Source organism: Cervus elaphus, chromosome 11, assembly GCF_910594005.1.
Source record: "Cervus elaphus chromosome 11, mCerEla1.1, whole genome shotgun sequence".
Lineage (NCBI taxonomy): Eukaryota > Metazoa > Chordata > Mammalia > Artiodactyla > Cervidae > Cervus > Cervus elaphus.
Genome location: NC_057825.1, coordinates 11,476,214 through 11,495,278, shown reverse-complemented (window position 1 = coordinate 11,495,278; position 19,065 = coordinate 11,476,214). Strand labels below are relative to the sequence as shown.

The 19,065-nt window shown below is 52.1% G+C and overlaps 1 protein-coding gene across 1 annotated transcript in view; it reads left to right on the top strand.

Annotated features, from left to right (window-relative positions):
- The first annotated feature begins 4,762 nt into the window (after positions 1-4,762).
- The window catches only part of NEK6 (NIMA related kinase 6), an 85,196-nt gene continuing 70,893 nt past the window's right edge, over positions 4,763-19,065 (top strand). Inside the window, exon 1 of the mRNA XM_043916884.1 lies at positions 4,763-4,923. The gene's annotated coding sequence lies outside the window, so the exon portion shown is untranslated. The remainder of the gene's footprint in view (positions 4,924-19,065) is intronic.

The following is a 19,065-nucleotide window of genomic DNA, read 5'->3' as shown; positions in this document are numbered from 1 at the left end:
TGGGTCCACTGGAGAAATGGCCCTTCTAAGCCCCTCCAAATGTTTTCTGTTTTTCTTGTTCCCAAATCAGACTGTAAATTCATGAGGGCAGAGCCCATGGGAGTGTTCTAAACACTCCCACAGTGTTTAGAACAGTACACAGAGCAGCTGCTGGCTAAATGTGGATTAAATGAAAATATTTTAAAATACTACGCAGTCATAAAAAAGGAAATAGCTCTTTGTGGAATGATAGGAAGTTAGCCTCCAAAAATTGAAGGAAATACAAGGGGTATAGCACTGTAGATCAGATGCTATCACTTGTGTGAAAACGAAGAGAAGAAAAAATACAGACACACATGTATACATACACACCCACACAGTGTTGGGGAACAGAGTGTGTTTGGCAACACTTGTTCCCTCTAGGGAAAAGGAGATAACTGGGGACTAGGCTGGAGACTTTCCACCGTTTTTTCTGCACCTCTGAACTTTGAACTGTGGGCAAGTATTACATATTCAATTAAATAAATAAATATTTAAAAATTCCACTAACTAAAAATAAAGTTTGTTATTTTGCTATTTTTTTTGCTTTTTAAAACTGTTTCAACATAACTATGCTTATAGGAATACATTCATATAGGTTAATAAAAAGCAGTTCAAGTTTAACTTATTCTACACAATTTAGACCAAAAACCTGGTACATGATTTGCTTTAAAAAAAAAAAAAAAAAGAAAACACGATTTGCAATCTGGTTTATTTTTTATCTATTAGAAATGTATGTAAAAGATCCCCCATCAAATGCTGCTAAAGCAAACAAGAACCTTAGAAATTAACCTTTGTCTCTGAAAAATAACGTGTCTTGCACTGTAAATGTTTATAAAACTGGTGCAACAAAACATTGTTGTAAAGGTTTGCTAGTTTCAAAAGTGAGCCATACAATGTCAAGGAGGGGTGTGATGCTTCCTGCATTCCCGGTCCTTACCAAAAGGTTCGATTGGTTTCCCAGCTTGCGCTGAGCAACGGGAAATCCTAGAAGGTCAAGGTCGCATTTGGCCAGTCAAGAAACTGACATTGGGTCACACAGGGAGTGAAGGGCAGGGCTGGGGTGGGACGGAGCCTTTACTCTAGACCTGACTCCCTCGCCAGCTAGCTAGCTGGGTTTTGCTGCTCTTGAAAATCCCCGTAAACGCTTGTGAAACGTCTTGGTCAGACACACAGACGTCAGGAGGTGAGGAGAAACCCGGCAGAGGAGCGGCGCCAATTTCATAAGGTACAGTCTGAATCCCCGCAAAGCAGTGACCTTTGCAAGTAACCAAGGTGACCCTGAAGTTTATCATCTAAACCAAGACACTTTTGAAGTGAAAAGGTGTGCTATTAATAATCACATTCTCAGAGGACAGCAAGTATAAAGAAGAGTTTCTGGGTAAACCCAGACCATCCCCCACAAATGTCCACCACTGGGAAGCTGGCAACAGAACATTTTGGACAAAGGGCCATCAAAGAAGGTGGTCTGATCCTAGTACGTTATGGCTCCCTCTTCCCCGACTACCACTCTCCCAAAATAATGACAACGGTATAAGCTTTGGGTAAACCCAGAATCCATCTGGGCTGGGTCCAAACCACCTTAGACTTTCTACTCTGAGCTTCAGCTGCTTTATCTGTAAAGCACAAATCCTGACCCCCGCCACCCCTACCCTCCCCACCCCTTGCCTCAAGGGATACAGGGAGGATGCAGAGAAGGATGGAGAAGGTGCCCAGCAAGAATAGTTTCTCTTCCCCTAACGCCAAGAGATAATGAAACGACATGGGCTTAATCCTGAAACCCTTGAGGGTGAACAGAGAGCCGGATTCACAAATGCCGTGGGAGGAAGTGTCAGGCACCGTGTGTGGGGAGACGTTGATTCTAATTCTGGGAGTCGTTTTGCAAAGCACCTCTTCACGGTGACTCATCTGGGGACTTGCAGAAAAATCCTTTGCATTAAAAACAAAAGTCGAGTGGGGCTCCGGCTGCACTGTACCCTTTCTACCAATCTCTGCCGTGTCTGGGGTAATGAGGCTGAGGCAGGGCATTTTCAGGGTCTCTGGGCAGAGTTTAACCCGATTTCCCCCCCAGCATGTCACCAGGGCCTGGGTCCAGGCCAGAGGGAAGGAAGTAGGAGGTGAGGAAGAGGAAGGACAGGAAAACCGGGTGGCGATGACTCCCCTCCCTGCCCCCAAGTCCTGCTGCTGCATCCTCCTGTCTCTGGAAGCCTACAGCGATGCCCCAGCCCCTCCGGTTCCTGAATGATATGCCCAGATGGAGGGAAGGCAGTGAAGGACTTCTTCAGTCTCCTAACACTCAGCAGCAGCCAACAGCTGGCCTGCAGCCAGACCTATCTCTGCTGCTGGCGGCTGGCTGTGTGACCTATGGGCCCATGTCTTGACCTCTCTGAGCCTCAGTTCCCTAACTGGCAAAAGAGGACATTGGAAGTATCTGTTACAGGGGCTCTGTGAGGATGGGAACAGACTTTACAAATGATAGATTCTTACACAGATTATGTGTGGGGTGCTTCTTTTTCTTTTTAATAAGACTTTTTTTTTTTTTTTTTTTGGCTGCATCTGGTCTTGGTTGCAGCCCATGGGATCCTCACTGTGGTGTGTGGGCTCAGTAGTGCCTGGACTCAGCTGAATGCAGGATCTCAGTTCCCGGACCAGAGATCAAATCTGTGTCCTGGCATTTAAAGGTGGATTCTTGACCACTGGACCACCAGGAAAGTCCCCTCAGAGCTTCTTTTCTCAGTGGTCTGGTGCTGCTATCAGTTTCCTTCAAAGAGGAATTTCAGGTTCTTGCTCCATAGCTTACTAGCATGACCCTTCAGGTCCTTGGAGTATGGGGCCTGTCCTACACACAGAAGACCATTTTCCTCACTCCCTCATACAAACCTGCATTCAAATATCACCTCATCAGAGAGGCCTTCTCCCAGCACTCTCTATGAGAAAGCACCCCTGGGGGGCTCTCCTCCCTCTTCCCTGCTTTATTTTTTCCACCAAACCTATTTTCCTTGCCATGCCAGACACTTTTCTTTCTTCCCTACCCTTCACCCCTAGGTTGAAGCCCCATGACAGTCCAGGTTATATTTTCTTTATCATAGTATCCCAGTGCCTAGAATAGCATCTGAGCCATAGAAGGCACTGGGAGATATGTGTTGAGTGAATGAATGAATATTTGCTGCACAAATATAGCCAATATCACTCACCTACTAGTAAGACTGCCATATATTGTCTCAGAACTTCTAATACTTTCTACTGTTTTATGCAACATTTATTTTTTATATTTAACTCTTTAACCTACCTGACACTTATTGTGAAGTATATCATGTGAGGTAAGGCTGTAGACAGACCCCCCAGCTAACGGCTAACCAATTTGTAGATTGGTGTAGGCTTGTGGAAGGGCTGGTTCCTCTGGACCGGACTGACTGCTGTCCCTTCTAGTATCAGCAGCACTGAGGTATGTTGCTAGATTGGGCACGCAGACACTGGACTCAGACCGTCTACAGTCCAGTTTCCAGCTCAACCACTTATCAGCTGGGTGACTATGGACAAGGGAATTTGCTTCTCTCAGCTTCAGTTCTGATTTCCCAGGTGGCTCAGTGGCAGAGCCAATGCAGGAGACACAAGAAGCATAGGTGTGATCCCTGGGTGAGGAAGATCTCCTAGAGTAGGAAGAGGCAACCCACTCCGGTATTCTTGCCTGGAGAATCCCATGGATAGAAGAGCCTGGTGGGCTACAGTCCACGGGGTCACAGAGTCGGACACGATTGGACACACACACGTAAGCTTCAGTTCCAGGCCTCATTTACCCCATCTGTAAAATGGGCATGAAAGCAGCACAAAGCCTCCTTCAAATAATGGTTGTGGGATTGAACAGCACCAGGCTGGCAGAGTGTGCAGCCCTCAGTCCAGCACACAGTGGGTGTTCAGTTGTTGTCAGAGATTCCAGCCAGTTGAAACATGCTCACTCACTGGGCAAACAGGCCCAGTGGGCATCCCCTGGTGTCCAGCACAGCGACCAAGCTGGGCAGCTGGCAGGCAGCCAGTTTCAGGCCTTGGTTCCTGCCCTCCTGGGGGACACAGCACAGTTTTGCATGTGGAGGAAAAGCCCAGAGTGTGGAAACAGGAACTGTTTGGGCCAACTTTGTGGGGTGGGGTCCTCCAAGGAAGTGAAGCAGGGAACTGAGCTGCTGCCCTTGGGCCCCCAGGTGGACTCTTGTCTCCTCAGAGGGAGTGTTAGGCATTCATTAATAGCCTCTCACTTCTTCCAGAAATCTTTGCATACTGACCTTTACTGGTCTTGGGGTCCACAGGAAGTGGGGAGCTACAGATGAGGAGACCTTGGCCCTCTGAGGGCAGAGAGCGGCGTAGTCACCACTTGGAGATACCCTTGGAGCCTCCTTCAGTGCCCGCGTTCAGCAGGCGTGAAATACGTGCTTGTTGATTAGCCAGTTTCAATAGGACCTGGGCTGTGACTGAGCAATGTTAAGTGGTGGGTACCCAAAGATGCATGGGGGGGTCCACCGGGCTGACTGACTGCGGACCCTAACACTAAGTGTCTAGAGTCTGAGAAGAAGGGGAGACGCTGGGCCCGACTCACAGTGAGAGTCTGGGCCTCAGTTTCCCCAGCTTTGAAATGGGAGGGGCTCCTAGGCTAACCCTGCGGTGGAGAGGGCGCCGCCCGGCGCGCCCCCAAGCCTGCGTGGCGGCAGCGCGCACGAGCACAGGGGGCGGCGCGGGCCCGCGGCGGGGAGGGGCGGGAGCGCGCGCGCGGGCCCGCGCAGGAGGCGGCGGAACCCAGCGGACGAGCGTGCGGCCGCGGCGCCGCCAACTCGTGTGGGACCCACCGCTCCCGCCGGCCGCCCGCCGGTCCGCGCGCCGGTCCTCCCGCCAGCAGCCCAGCCCGCCCGCGAGCCGGTGAGTGGCCTGGGGCCCGAGGCCCAGCCGGATCGGGTCGGGGAAGGGGCGGGGGCCGGGCCGCAGGGCCGTCACCCAGACGGGCCGAGGGAGGTGCGCGTGCCCGCCCGCGCGCCCGAGGCTCCGCGGGGGAGAGCGGGCGGGTGTGCACGCGGGAGGTCGGGGCGAGCGTGAGCGTGCGAGTCTTGAGTGTGTCCCGGGCCGTGCCTCCGAGCGCGCGTGGGCGGCGTGTCCCTGTGCCACTCCGGGTGTGTTCGCGGGAGTGTGCGCGTGCCTGTGGCCGAGTTGGTGCCTGTGCACCGCGGAGCGTCGGGATCGTGGGGTTTGGTGTGAGTGAGTGCGGGGCAAGCGGGCCAGGCTCCCACTTAACCCATTTATTGAGTGTTTACTATGTGCCAGGCGCTTCATGGGAGATCTCATTTTTGTGACCGAGAATGTGTGGATTCTGGGGGCTATGTGCGTGCGCGCACACGTGTGAGTGTTCGCAAGTGATTTGTGTGCGTGTTTATGAGCCTTTGAGGACAAAAGCGTGCATGTGTGGATGTGAGGGTGTAACTTGTATACAGGAGTGTGTGAGTGTGTTTGCTGTAGAGGCCGAGGCCCCCTTTGCGCCCACCAGGCCTACCGCCCTGATGTGCCCGCCGCTGGCTCCCATGCCAGGGAACCCATGGAGAGAAGTATGCCTGGCCTGGGCGCCCCGTGGGTGCTGGGCCATCGCTGGTAAATGAGAGGAAGGGGTCAGACGTCACAGCCCAGCCCGGCCTGGGCAGGGCCACTGGCAGGACCCTCCATGGGGCTCCAGACGGAGCTGGAGACTCTTGGCCTGGCCCTGGAGGACTTGTGTTCAATTTTCCTAAATACTTTTCTGGGTCCCCTGGCTTTATTCTGGCCCCTCTCTGGCCCTGGTGCATTTTAACCCTTTCCCCAGGCCTGGGGTGCAGCTGCCCCTGGGGAGACCAGTGGGGAGACCAGGGGTCCCGGGATACTTGTCTGTGTATGTGGGGGTCTCTCTCTGCCTGCCTTGCTAAGTAGATAGATCTTCATCTAATTTATTTGCATGGAGCCTGGGCTCCAGGAGGGAGCCCCTCAGATGGTGACAAATTGATCAGAGCAGGCTTGGGACACAGTCTTCTGAGATCTGTCCTTGAAGTTCTGATTGACAGGTTTTTTGTGTGTGTGCTTTATAAATGTTGAAAATCTCTGCAGTCGAAAGTCTTAACTGCTTTAAGGCAAAGTTTAAAACCTGGAGCTCCCTAGTTCCTCTGGAGTGTCAAAATTCGGCTTGCCTTTCTGAGGGGAACATGTCGTCTTAGGAGCTCAGTGTGTGCGCAGGCGAACCTTGGAGGCACATTTAAAAGCCGTGGCGTTAATGGAAGAAGAATTTCATTGAAAGGGATGCAGAGCCGGCTGAAAGCGCCTGTTCCCCACGCAGCAGCTTACCAAGTGAACTTTGGACGTCTTCTTTCAGCAAACAAAACCTGGAAGGAAACAAAAACGACCCACATTCTTTTTCTTTTTTGTTCTAAAAAATGAAAAACAAAACCCACCTCTGGGTGTGCTGGAAAAGCGGCCTCCCCTTCCCCCAGCAAGGCCAGGCCCTCCCCCGATCCCCCACCCCCAAATAAAATATGCCTGTGGGGAGCTGTGGATGAGTCACTCGCTGGCAGAGAGCCCCACGGGCAAACATTTGGGAAGGTTCTTGCCTAACTTCCCAGAAGAAAGGCCCAGGATTTAAAATGGTCCCTGTGGTTTGTCAGCCTCTGCCGTCCCGTCTGCTTCGGAAATGACTAAAAAGTAGTTTCTACCTCCACAAAATAAAGTCTCAGACTTAAGCAGCAGCCCAGGTTGATGTGGGTAGAGGGCCGCTCAGGTTTGAAGAAACAGAGCTCCTGCCATTGCCAAATGGCACTTCTGGAGGCTTCGAACAAGAAAGCAGGGGAAGGGAAGTCACATTTATGAAGCACCCACTGTGTGCTGGACACTGTTCTGGGCACCGTAATCCTTCCACAAGTTAGGCTGTGGAGACAGTTATGGCTTTAAATGCACAAGGAAATTAAGGCTCTGAGAGCTCAAACCTGGGACCACAGAGGAGGCAGAGGCAGAATCCTGTCCCCTGCCTGATTTCAAGCCCATCCTGTTTCCACTGGACCAGGTGCTGAGTGCTTTTGCGTACATACACTTAGTTTTCACTGTGAGGTAGGGGTTATTATCTCCATTTTACAGATGAGAAAACTGAGGCTCAGTGATGAAATGATGTGCGTAATTTTATGGAAGTTATGCACTATGGCTAATGGCCACTGTTTGTTAAGGGTATTCCATGTGCTGAGCATGGTACTAAAAGCTTTAAGTGCCTTATTTCATTCAGTCCACTCACCAACACCATGAAATGGGAACAATCAATGATGCCTATTTTACAGATGAGGGCACTAGGGCACAGAGAGATTAAACAGCTTACAGAAGATTCCATGCTGATATGCTGTTGACCTTGAATTTGAACCCAAGCTTGACTGAGCAGAGCCCTTCATCTTCCCACTGAACCTGGAAAGTCACAGTGGCTGTGTACCACGTGTCTGGCGCAGTGTAAAGGTTTGGGGTTGTTATTCTGATCCTACAGAGAGGAAGATGGAGGTTAAGTAACTTGGGCAAGGTCATTGACTGGCAAATGGCAAAGTCAGGATCCAAACCCACATCTCTGATTGCAGAGTTGAGGTTCTTAATTTTAAACCAGGTCTGTCTGCCTTTGTCCTGCTGTGGTTGCTTGCTGGGCTCCAGACTCCTGGGAGAAGTCTTCCTGAGGGAATTGCCAGCCTTGCTCCTCCCTTCCGGCCCCTCTGGTGCAGGTGACCAACACCCAGGGCCAGTGCTATCAGATAGAAAGGGCCACAGTTAACATTTCTTCTTTCCTCTAGAAGTGCCAAAAATTGGTTTCAGAAGGGAAGTGTCAAAACAATTGTCAAAAAGAGAAGAGTATTCCCTTCCCATTCTCGGGTCTGACCAAGCCAGCGAGCTGGAGGGTGGAGAGTGGAGGGCCCTGGTGAGTCATCCGAGATTAAATATGGGTTGGCACCTCCAGTCTTGTGTGGGGAGGAAGCAAGCTAGGACACTGCCCTCAGGAAGAGCCTGGCATGCTGACCGCTGGTGATGGCGAGTTACCTCTGCGGGGCCTGACCCTCAATTCTGAATATCCGACAACAGCATCATTTCTACGTAGGCTTCTTGTCACTTGCCATTTCAGTCCGTGTCTGTCTCTCTTCCCAGTTCATTTCCAATTTACATCACGGTTTATACGACAGTGTACTAGAATGGAATGCTGTGTGCAGAGATCTGTGTGGTTTGGGGTGTGGGTTGCTCCTGTGCGTGTCCTTTGGTATTGAAAGGAAAAGGTATCTCTCTCCCTTCTGAGTGTGTTCTGCAAATTGATGAACATTTGCAAATTGCCTTGAGATGCATTAATTTAAGGTGTGAAATAATAGATCTTGTGTGAAGGCCCAGCCACATTTCTGGCATGGTGGATTTCTCTCCCGTCTGGCCTGTGATTTAGGGAGGTAAAAATAGTCCTTCTTTCTACATTTTTATCTCTCTCTCTCTCTTTTTTTTCTTTGCTGATGTCATTCTTAGGAAGCGGTTTTGCCCATGCCACGGGTCTTGCCTTGACCATTGCTTCGGATGGTGGTCAGAACTTGGAGCTCTGGGGAGAGGGTGCTTGTGGAATAAGGGGTTGTCTGAGTGTTTGTGAAATTGGTTTGAAGTGAGCGGGGCGATGGATGGCCCAGCTTGGCCAAAGACCCTTAGTGGCTTTTTGGTACTTGGCCATTTTCTCACTTCTGACTCTTGGGTAGTGACAAGATAGTCTTTGGGAAAATGTTAGTTTAAAGAGGAAAAAATCAGGCCAATGGCTTCATCCAGCCCTGCCTCATGTGGGTGACATCCACACAGTCCCTTCCTTTGGCCCAAACTGAATTAAGCCTACGTCCTCCTCTGACTTGACATCCAGACAGAAGCTGACACTGGGGCAAATCGGTTGGTGGTGTAATTTCCTGTGACATTCAGTTTGGGAACTTGGACTTGCAGAGTGATCTAGCGTTTTGACATCTGTCCCTCTAACAAGACTTGCTTGTGTGAAAACAGACCCTCATACATAGCCTCTGCCGTTGTCTCCAGTTCTGGATTTTTCCACAGACCGCTTCTCCGGTGGTCTGGTGGCAAAGGCCGGGTCTCCGAGCCACGCCTTCTTGGCGTCTACAGCAGGATCACTGCACCCCAAACCAACTCGGCGCTGTAGCTGGCTCTGTGTGGGGGGTGCGGTGGGGGGCGAGTGACAGGCCTGACGAATTGAAAGGTGGCCAGCTGGGATCTGAAAGGCATTCAGTTCCAACGGCCTTGATCCGCGTGGAGCCGGTCTTTCTCTCTCTTAGACATCTGCGTGATGGTGACCTCACAGAAAAGAAAAAGGGGCTTTATGTAGGAATTCCATAGAGTGTGAAGGAATTTGACAAGGGAAGGGGGAGGGAGGCGGCCATTGAGAGCCTGCAGACCCTGTGTTTCCTTGGAGTTGTTTAACCCTCACACTTCAGAATTGGTCTGGGGGAAGGGACGGTGCTCATTTAAGGAGAACTTCTTGAGGCCCCTGAGTTGTAGTTGAGGCCACTAGTGTTTAGTCCCTCTCTGGTTCCTGGTTGTCCTCAAAGTCTTGGAAACTGGAGATTGTTGGGAAGAGACCTGCCTCAGTCGTGTCTGACTCTTTGCGACTCCATGGACTATATAGTCCATGGAATTCTCCAGGCCAGGGGATCTTCCCAACCCAGGGATTGAACCCAGGTCTCCCCCATTGCAGGCAGATTCTTTACCAGCTGAGCCACAAGGGAAGCCCTGCATGGGGACACTGTTACTTTATAAACTTGGCTCTCCTCAGTCCAGGCTGCACATGAAGAATTCAGTAGGCTTGCCATCCAGAGAAGACCTGTGTGCCCATTTTACAGAATGGAAACTGAGGCCCAGGGAGAGGAGGGCACTCACTCACAATCACATTGAAAATGTGAGCTTTGGCAGTCAATGACTGCGGTGGGAGGCTCAGACCTGCCACTTGTGAAGTCAGTCATCTCTGGGGGCCTCAGTTTCCTCATCCGGAAAACGGGGATAGTGTTATGACCTCATAAAATGTGAGGGAAGAACTAAAATAATGCGTACAATATGCACGGCATGTGGGTAACATCACGTAAGTGTTTAATGAGAGACTAGGAACTATTGAATTACCAAGAACCTTCCCAGGGTCACAGGGCCGGGAAGGTCATCTCTTTGTCAGAAACATTTTCAGTGCCCCTGTATCTTGAGGCCTGAAACAAGGCTGAAAGGGAGGTTGTCGGGGGGCCCCCCCAGGTGCTGCTGAAGCAGTTTTCTCTGACCGTGACCCTCAAGATAGATCGTGGGGGAGACAGTGACAATTTGGAAAGACGCAGGATTTAAATGTCAGGGTGGCCTTGGGCATCTCAGGGAAATGTTTTGAAATCAGTATTTTGCTTTCTTGTCTACCTACCGCCCCTCTGCTGTCCCACCATGGCGAGGAAAGTGAACCTTACAAGTTTTTGGTGTGTCCTCTTGGAGTTGGAGGGTCTTGGGAGGCCCGGAGAGCTGTGTCAGCCTCAGTGTGTTATTAAGCGAGGCATATGTTTTGTTAATTATTTACACAGTGTCAGCCCCATCAGAGGTCTGTGCGGACGGAGCAGCTGTCATAGACCTGGGCCGGGACAGGTTGTTCTCGGTTGGAAGTGAGCAGGTGGCCCTCTCTGCCGGCAGGGTCCTCACAGAGGGTCTGCGCAGCGAGGGCTGAGGGAGTCTGTGCATGTTTGGCGCCCCCTCTTAAGCTTCCCTTGTGGTTCAGCTGGTAAAGAATCCGCCTGCAATGCAGGAGACCTGGGTTCAAACCCTGGGTTGGGACCATCCCCTGGAGAAGGGAAAGGCTACCCACGCCAGTATTCTGGCCCGGAGAATTCCTTGGATTGCATAGTCCATGGGGTCACAAAGAGTCGGACACGACTGAGCAACTTTCACTTCAGTTCAGTTAAGCTCCTGGGGTTCCCTCAAGCTGGATTGTCTTCTCTGAGAGGAGAGATTTCATCTCTCGGGACTGGCCACCTTCCTGAGGTGGCTTCTGTGGGCCTTTGTCCAGCTCTTCACATCCGAGACCCTGCCATGGTGTTTGTGGGGAGGGAAGGGCCTCAGCGGGCTCTGGAGATCTCTGAATCCCGCACCTCCACAGCAGTCGCCTCAGGCTGGGGCTTCACATGGGCCCTGCCTCTACTTTCTCATCTGGCAAATGGGCAAGTAACACCAGGAGCAAGGCTCTTGATTCTGGGGCACTGTTTGGGGTGATTTGCCTTAGAAATCCAAGTTTAGGATTAGAATTCTGAAAGGGAAGGTCTTGGGATCAGAGCTTCCCCTGAGAGGCCGCTAAGGATGAGGGATATCACTTCTCTGAAGGGGGAGGGGGCAACCCGACTCATCTTAACCTGTTTTATATAAGGAGGTTTTGCTCAGGGGTCATTTTAATAAGAGAAGGTTCTTATATGAAATATGCAGAATCTATAAATCCTTAGAGACAGAAAGCAGATTGTGGTGTGGGGTGTGTGGGGGAGAATGGGGAGAAACTGCTTAATGGATACTGGGTTTCCTTTTGGGGTGATGAAGGTACTTTGGAGCTAGATAGAGATTGTGGTTACACAACATTAGGAATGTACTAAATGCCCCTTAAGTTTTAATTTTCAGATGGTTAATTTTATGTGGAAAAACATTTTTATAAGGAAAGTTTCTGATGCTTAAAAGTAAAAACTTAAAAGCCTCTCATTTTACAGATGGGGAGAATGAGGCCCAGAGAGAGGCTGCGACCAGCCTAAGGTCTCCCACACAGGCTGTGGCGGTTCTGTGGCTGAAATCAGATCATTCTCTCAACTTTCAGGCCACGGCTCTGGTCATGGCACCTGGGCCCAGGCTAGGGTGAAAAGTTCAGTACAGAAACAGACCCCTCAGTGTTGTGTGGGTTGAGTGGACTCCATTTTGTTAACCAGATACGCCCTTGCTGGCTGCTGTGTGGTCATCCGTCCACTCATTCACTGAAGAAATATGTCCTGACTTTCTGGGTCAAGTGTTAACCCCGGGAGCTGGCATCAAGACCCTCTAACGGCCCCGCCCCTGGGCCTCTCACCACCGGGTAGGGACAGAAGTTGCGTCATGACCCCATTGTGGGTGCTTGTGAACAGTTTGCAGCAGGCACCCTTTGGGACTCACTATCTGGGGAAGTGGGCGGGGGCGAGGGGGAGCTTCCAGGAGGGAGGGGCTCCCCAGCCTTGAGAGAGACATGAGGTTTGCTAGGCAGGATGTCCAGGCCTGGAGGCCTGAGAAGGCTGAGATAAAGGGCAGGTAAAACTAAGGGTGAGTGGGTGGGTGTGGCCGTGGGACGGGGAGCTGGGAGCCTGACTGGGGTCCAGGGTTGCGGGCAGACCCCAGGCTGTGCAAAGCCAGGAACTTCCTGCCACTTCCTCAGCCTGTGAGCCCTTCAATAGAGCCTTTGTCCCAGACACTCACTACATGCTACATTCTGTTGTAACCCTTTATGTGGATTAACTCACTTCATCCTCCTGCGGTTCTGTGACTCAGGTACCACTATGCCCGTTTGATCGACACAGAAACAGAGAAGCCAGGCTACGTGGTGCTAATCACCACCAGCCTTCGTGTTGTGAGAAGCCTATGTCATGTGGCCAGGTCTGAAGGCTGCCATCTGGAAGTGCCGGTTGTGTGGGCTGTGAGTTAGTGGCCAGGCCCAGGGCATCGGAGAGGGCCTCTGGGCAGCTAGAAGGAATAGTATGAACCAAGAGACAAATAGTAGGAGAGGAGGTCCCCCGGAGCCAAGTCCCCCAGGATCTGTGAGGTTGGGTCTTCATTGCAAGAGCAGGAGGGCCCTGCTACTTCTGCAGCCTTACTCTTCACCAGTCTCCCCCTCATTCACTCTGCCCCAGCCTTCCTACTCTTCCTCAAACATGCCAAGCGAACTCCTACCTCAGGGCCTTTGCACTTGCTGTCCTGGCTTCATGAAACCCTTTTCCTCCTAATATTCCCGTGACTTGCTCCTAGCCTTCAGCAGGACACTGAAAAAGTCACTTCTCCAAAGAGACCCACCATCCCCACCCTGTCAGAATTAATCCCACGTCCTTCACTCCCCATTCCCTGGATTGGCTTTATTTTTTTTCAAGGCCCCTGCCTGTCCCTGATACCGTGTATTTGCTGTGTTTGTGATCTGCCTCCCTGTATGGACCACGACTCCATGAGGGTACGACCTGGCCTGTGGGCTTCAGCTAAACCTCAGTGTCCAGCACGGTGCCTAGCAGTAATAGGTGCTCAGTTAACATTTGTTGAATGAATGGAGAGTTTTAAGTGGATGAGTGGCAGAATCCTCGAAGAATGTTTAGGGACTTCCCTGGTGGTGCAGAGCTTAAGAATCTGCCTTCCAGTGCAGGGGGCTTGGGTTCGGTCCCTGGCTGTGTGGGATCTTATGCCATGGGGCAGCTGAGCCTGTATACCCCCACTCTAGAGCCCACAACTTGAGAACTTGTGTACTGCAAGGAAGAGCCCACACAGCCCCCCCCCCCCCGCAAAAAGAATGTTTATATGGAGTTACTGAGCTGGTGGCGAAGTTGACTGACTTTAGGGACCCCCCCCCATTCCTCCCAGTGGGCAGCAAAGGGCTGAGTTGTGTGTGACAGAGCCTCCCTGTGCAGAGAGGTTTCTTACAGAAAGACTCGTCCTTGGATTATTCCAAGAAGGAGGAACCTAAACACAACGGTTCCCTCCCAGAGTTGGGGGGGTGGTTCTCCTTCCTCTGCCCCTTTTCTGCAGAGGTGGCTCCCATTCTGCTGGTAGTCTGTAGAGGAGGGGCTTTGGGTAGGACTGGGTGGGCAACTTGTCTTAAAGCTGTGTTTTCTGTCAGGCACACTGATTTTTTTAGAAGGCATATCTTTTGGGGGCTGCTTGGGGAAGGGGTAGAGATTAACTCTCCCAAGCACCTCAGGCACAGACATTTGCTGTGTAGCAAGTGAACAGGAGCTCCAATTCTGCCCCCCGTCCAGAAAGCAAGGAATCCTGGGTTGAAAAAGGAGACCGTTCCCTAGCTTGGTGTGGCCTTGGTGGGCCACCAGGGTGGGTGCCCAGATGGCAGGACCACTGGGCACCACATGGCAGACAGACTGGAAGCCCACCCCATGTGTTTGGCGGGTGCAGCCAAGTCTGGCTGGATTTAGTTACACCGCGATCTCAAGCATGGACTTGGAGTGCCTGACTCAGTGTGTGTGCATTTCCTTTGTTCGTCTCCCCAAGGAATTTTAGTGGCCTTTTGTGTTTGTTTTAAATGCCAACCTCCTCAGCCAACCCAAGAGGAAACGAGGACTGGGTTTTTGTGCCAGAGGCTGGGGACAAAGGTGGGGCCTGCCCGCTCTCGATGGTGACAGCACGACATTTGGAGAACACACAAAGAAAATACTTGTACTCTAAGCCAACAACTTTCATTTGCGAATATTTTTATGATCTCCTGGGACATCAGACGTCGATCGTCTATAGGTTGGACACGTGACCACTGTTTCCAAACACCCAAGATGGCAGTGGTCTGTGAAAGCATTTTAGTGACATCTGGGGACAGAAGAGGCAGTTTGCAAGAAGATATTTGGTTGATGGTGTGTGAGAAGTTCCTGGATGCTCGCATGGCTTAGGGGGTGGCATCTTTGAAACTGCACAGTGCTGAAAATTCCGGGACATATGGTCACTGTGATGTGCTAATGTTAACAATCGAGATATTTAATTACCCAGAAAAACCCCTTTGCCTACCCACTATGAGTTATTGGAGAGCTTTTATTTCTCAGGAGGAGGGTCTTACACAATATAATTCGGACCAGCAGACAGGGAGTCATTATCCCTCTTTCATTCATTAGCTAATTAAGTGATTTATCTGGTCACGCATTTATTCCTTCAATTGCTGTTCATCCAGCAACATTCACTGGATCCTACTCCAGGCCAAGCCTGATGCTGGGCACTTGCAGGGGGTGGGGAATGAAACAGGGGAGCAATTATAACTGAATCCCTGCTGGGTGCCAGCCCATTGGGCAGTGCTGTGGGCAGCAGGTGAATTTACTTACATCCCAGTGGACATTTGCTGAGCACCTACTATGTGCAGACCTGTGAAGATCCAGAAAGGAACATGAGAGCATCCAAGGGATTTGAACTCTAGGTCCATCTTACGGGGCTTTTTTTCATTCCTGGCCCTCCACTTGCTATGATAAACCTAGTCAGCCACCGTTCACAGGCCGCACAATGACGTCCCCGGAATGAACCAGAGACAATCCAGAGGCCCCAGGAACCGACATGAGAACAAGGCATCCCCTTCACACGTGACGTCTCAGTTCAGCGTCTTGCCACCACCCAGCGTTCTGAGACAGAATGTGAGATCTCGTGGTTGGCTAAATACATAAATATTTTATGTCTCGATATTCTGAAAACGAAGCCCAAATGCGCAGAACTGCAGCACATCAGTGCTATAGATCATATGTTATAATAATCTGATGACATGTTGTTTAAATATTTATGGACTGATGTGACATGACAATGGGGGGAGAGAGCAGTCTCGGAGCAGAGTCGTGGCAGATGCTAGGAAGGAGGGAGCAGACTCGCCCGGTCCCGAGAAGCACGTGCGATGCTCAGACTTCTCATCGGGTGATCTGGGGTTTCCCGGCCATGGCACTTTGCTGTGTGCCTGCACTCACATCACCTCACTTACCCCTCACAGCAACCCCCTCCAGGATGGGACTTTTATTAACCCCAAGTTACAAATGAGAAACTGAGGCCCAGGGTAGGTCAGATCCACCCCAGGGGCACGCAGCTGGGGGTGGCCCAACTGTGTGGTCTGAGCTCTTAGTTGCTGTGAATTCCGCTCTCGCCGTGACGAGAAAAACCTGGTTGACCCCAGGCTCGGTACCAACTGGACTTTACAAACTGCAGAAAGGAAGGGGATGTCTGTAAGATGTCAAGTGGGAATAGAAACCACAGGAATAAATATCTGCCCCAGGAGGGGGCCAGTGGTAAGGTTAGGCCACTGCAGCCAGGAGCCTGGCACGCGGTAGGGGCTCGGGATATGGCCTCCACCTTGTTTTTGTTTCCTTGTTGGCTTTGCAGTCAGCTGGGGAGCTCACTGCTGGCTGCCCTGCTTCAGGGTCTGCCTGTGCTGTTCCCACTCCCTGCACTGTCCACGCCGACTGGCCAGGGACACCCCTCCAGCAAGGGAGCCCCTTCAGTCTCCAGTAGCCCCAGGCGGTGAGTCAGGGGTCCCTGCCTTACAGATGAGGGCCCCTTCCCGCCTCCCAGAGCCAACCCCATGCCCCTGCCTTTGGGAGGCAGCCTGCCTATGCCAGGTCTTCCCTCCACCCGCTCCCTGCCTCTCTGCTGGACCGGCCCCCCACGCCTGACGGTGCTGCCAGAGGTCCTGTCCTGCGATCTAGCTGATCGTCACCTCCCCAGCCTGGTCCACAAGACAACCATAAGTGACCAATGATGGGACTTCAAAGGACAAGACCGGGAGGCAGGGTGGGTAAGGGGTGGGGGGGCCTTGTTCTAAGAAGCTCCTTGGGCAGTGATGGCCTTAGACTTGGCAGCAGTGTCTTCTAGCTCTGTCGAAGCCCAGGGGTGTCCCCAAGGGTCAGGAAGTAAATGGAAGACAGGGCCAGCTATGTAATTTGGGGGCCCTGTACAAAATGAAAATGTAGATCCCCTTATCCAGAAAGCAGGAAGAAAGCTTTTTCCTTCCCTTCTCAGTCTCTCTCCCCACCTGTTGTGATGTTTTTAATTTGCTATTTAATGCCACGATACCTTGGGCACAGGGACCCTCACAGAGCGAATACAGATCCTAGCAGATGCCCCTGGCCCTGCTCTGTGGCTTGGCAGGAGATGCGCCTGACCCCACCTCCCGCCTGCCTGCACCCAGGCCCCTGTCAAGAGTGGAGAACGTCAGAAGTTACTGGGGGTTGGGGGGAGGGAGGATGGGAGCAGGCAGCTGTGACCCTGGGCAAGGCAGGACCACTCCAACACTCCAAGGTGAAGCTCCACACCCCCAGCACGTGCAGCATTACTTCACTTAGAAAATGCAAGTTCAAAGATAAAGTGGGCTTTCAAGAGAGTGAACACAGAGCATTGAAACCCCAAGCAAGGGGCTTCCTGCTGAGGACAGGTCCAGATACGACGACGTGGCCATTTGCCTGTGAAGCTGGCCCTGATGGGAGGACTGTAACCTTTCAGAAAGAACACGGTCCCTGTGTCGGATCTCGGCCCAAGACCGCGGCCAGTCTTACTGGGAGAGTTCTGCTACAGGTACCTTCGGCAGACCGCTGGCCCCGGATGTGACTGCTGTCCGGTGGCCTGCTGGCCTCCTTCCTCACCCTGGGCCTCTCGAGAAGGACACTTCGTGATCATGGGCCCCCTCGGAAATGCCCCCCTCCCTGCTGTAATCCCTTATGTTGTTGCCGGACGTTCCTGCATTGACAGACCCATCCCCTCTAACTTCCTGAGTGACAAGGGTCAGAAATCAAATGATAAGGTTGCTGACCTGCTTCCTCGGGAACAATGCCAAGCAGGTGGTGCCCCAGAGATCAGAGGGGGCTGGGCACCCATGCTGTTCCCAGCCCTGGAATCGGGGGGGTGGGGGGGTGGCGGGGTGCAGCTTCAGGACGTCTGTCTGGCCACCCCAAAAAATATGAATGAGGGAGGCTCAGGAAAGTTAACTAATGCTTAGTATTCAGTACCTACTGTGGACTGGCGATCTGACCAAGTGCTTTATCTGTGATGCCTTAGTTAACCTTTGCAACAATGGTAGGCTCCCCCCATTTTCCTGATGAGGATAACTGAAATTCAGAGAACAAAGCCATCAGTACAAAGCCATAAGCCACTTGGTTTGAAAGCAGATTTGCACCCAAGCCCAGCTGACCCATCAAACCACTGCTCTGCACACAATCCCAGGCACAGCTGGGTGGCTGGGTCACTGCCTGGCTGGGACACTGCCCCCACCAGTTTGTGTGAGTGGAACGGGCAGGGAGCTGGACCCCAGCGGCTGCTGTCTGCAGGCTCCTGCCTCTGGGAAGTCCCCCTTCTTGGTAGGGAGCTGTCCTGAAGCTGCAGCTCCATCTCTTCTCCTCCAGGATCCAGCCAGCCCTGGGGCTACTCTTAGGATCGGAGAAGGAGGCAGGAGAAGGTAGGTTAGACACACCCAGATGCAAGTCACACCTCTGCCTCTTGCTCACCGTGTCTCCTTGGCTTGTCGCTTCCCACTGGGGCCTTGGTTTTCTTACTGCAAATCAAGGGGTGATTTCAGTTCCTGTCTCTGGGGGGTTTTTGTGATCCCAGAATACAAAACGGGCATTTGGCAGTTGGTGGCTGTTTCCGTATTGGCAATTCATGACACTGTGGGGCGAGGACTGAGTCTTGGTGGCACCTATGAGCCTTGGGAGCACTTTTCCACGTTGGGACACGTTGGAAGTTCCTCAGCCCAGAGCCGCCCTCTCCAGGGAGTTCATCCCTTTCTTGCTTTGCTTGGTCATTCATTGATTCCACAGATCTGGACACTGACCTAAGATGCACAACAAGCAAGAGACAGGACGGAGCTGGCACTTCCATGGGGAGAACAGCCAGAAAATAGGAAGTGGGGGTTGGAGACAGGTGACCGGGGGCCGTGGGGTCGGGGGCTACCTGGTGGAGTGATGGTCCCCGAAGTCTCCCGGAGACGGCAGTTGCTGGGGATTTAACATGCTACTTGTTGTTCAAGGTCCCCGCTCTCCCAGGGGGCCTGGATTGGCCTCTTGGGGTCGTTTTACTTCAGATGTCTTTAAGAATGTGGTTTTCCCAGGTGGGAGGTGGGAGTGTCTCTCAGGCTCCCCCAGGATTCTCACCGGCTCCCTCTCAGGGCTGCTGGTCCCTGGGGCCACCCCGGGCAGGCCCTAACCAGTTATTATCACGGTGACTCCCCTCAGTGACCCCGTGATGCAGGTTCTTTTGGGCCCATTTTACAGATGGGGAGAAGGAGACTGAGTCCTCTGCCTAAGGGCTTCATAGTAGGTCTGTGCC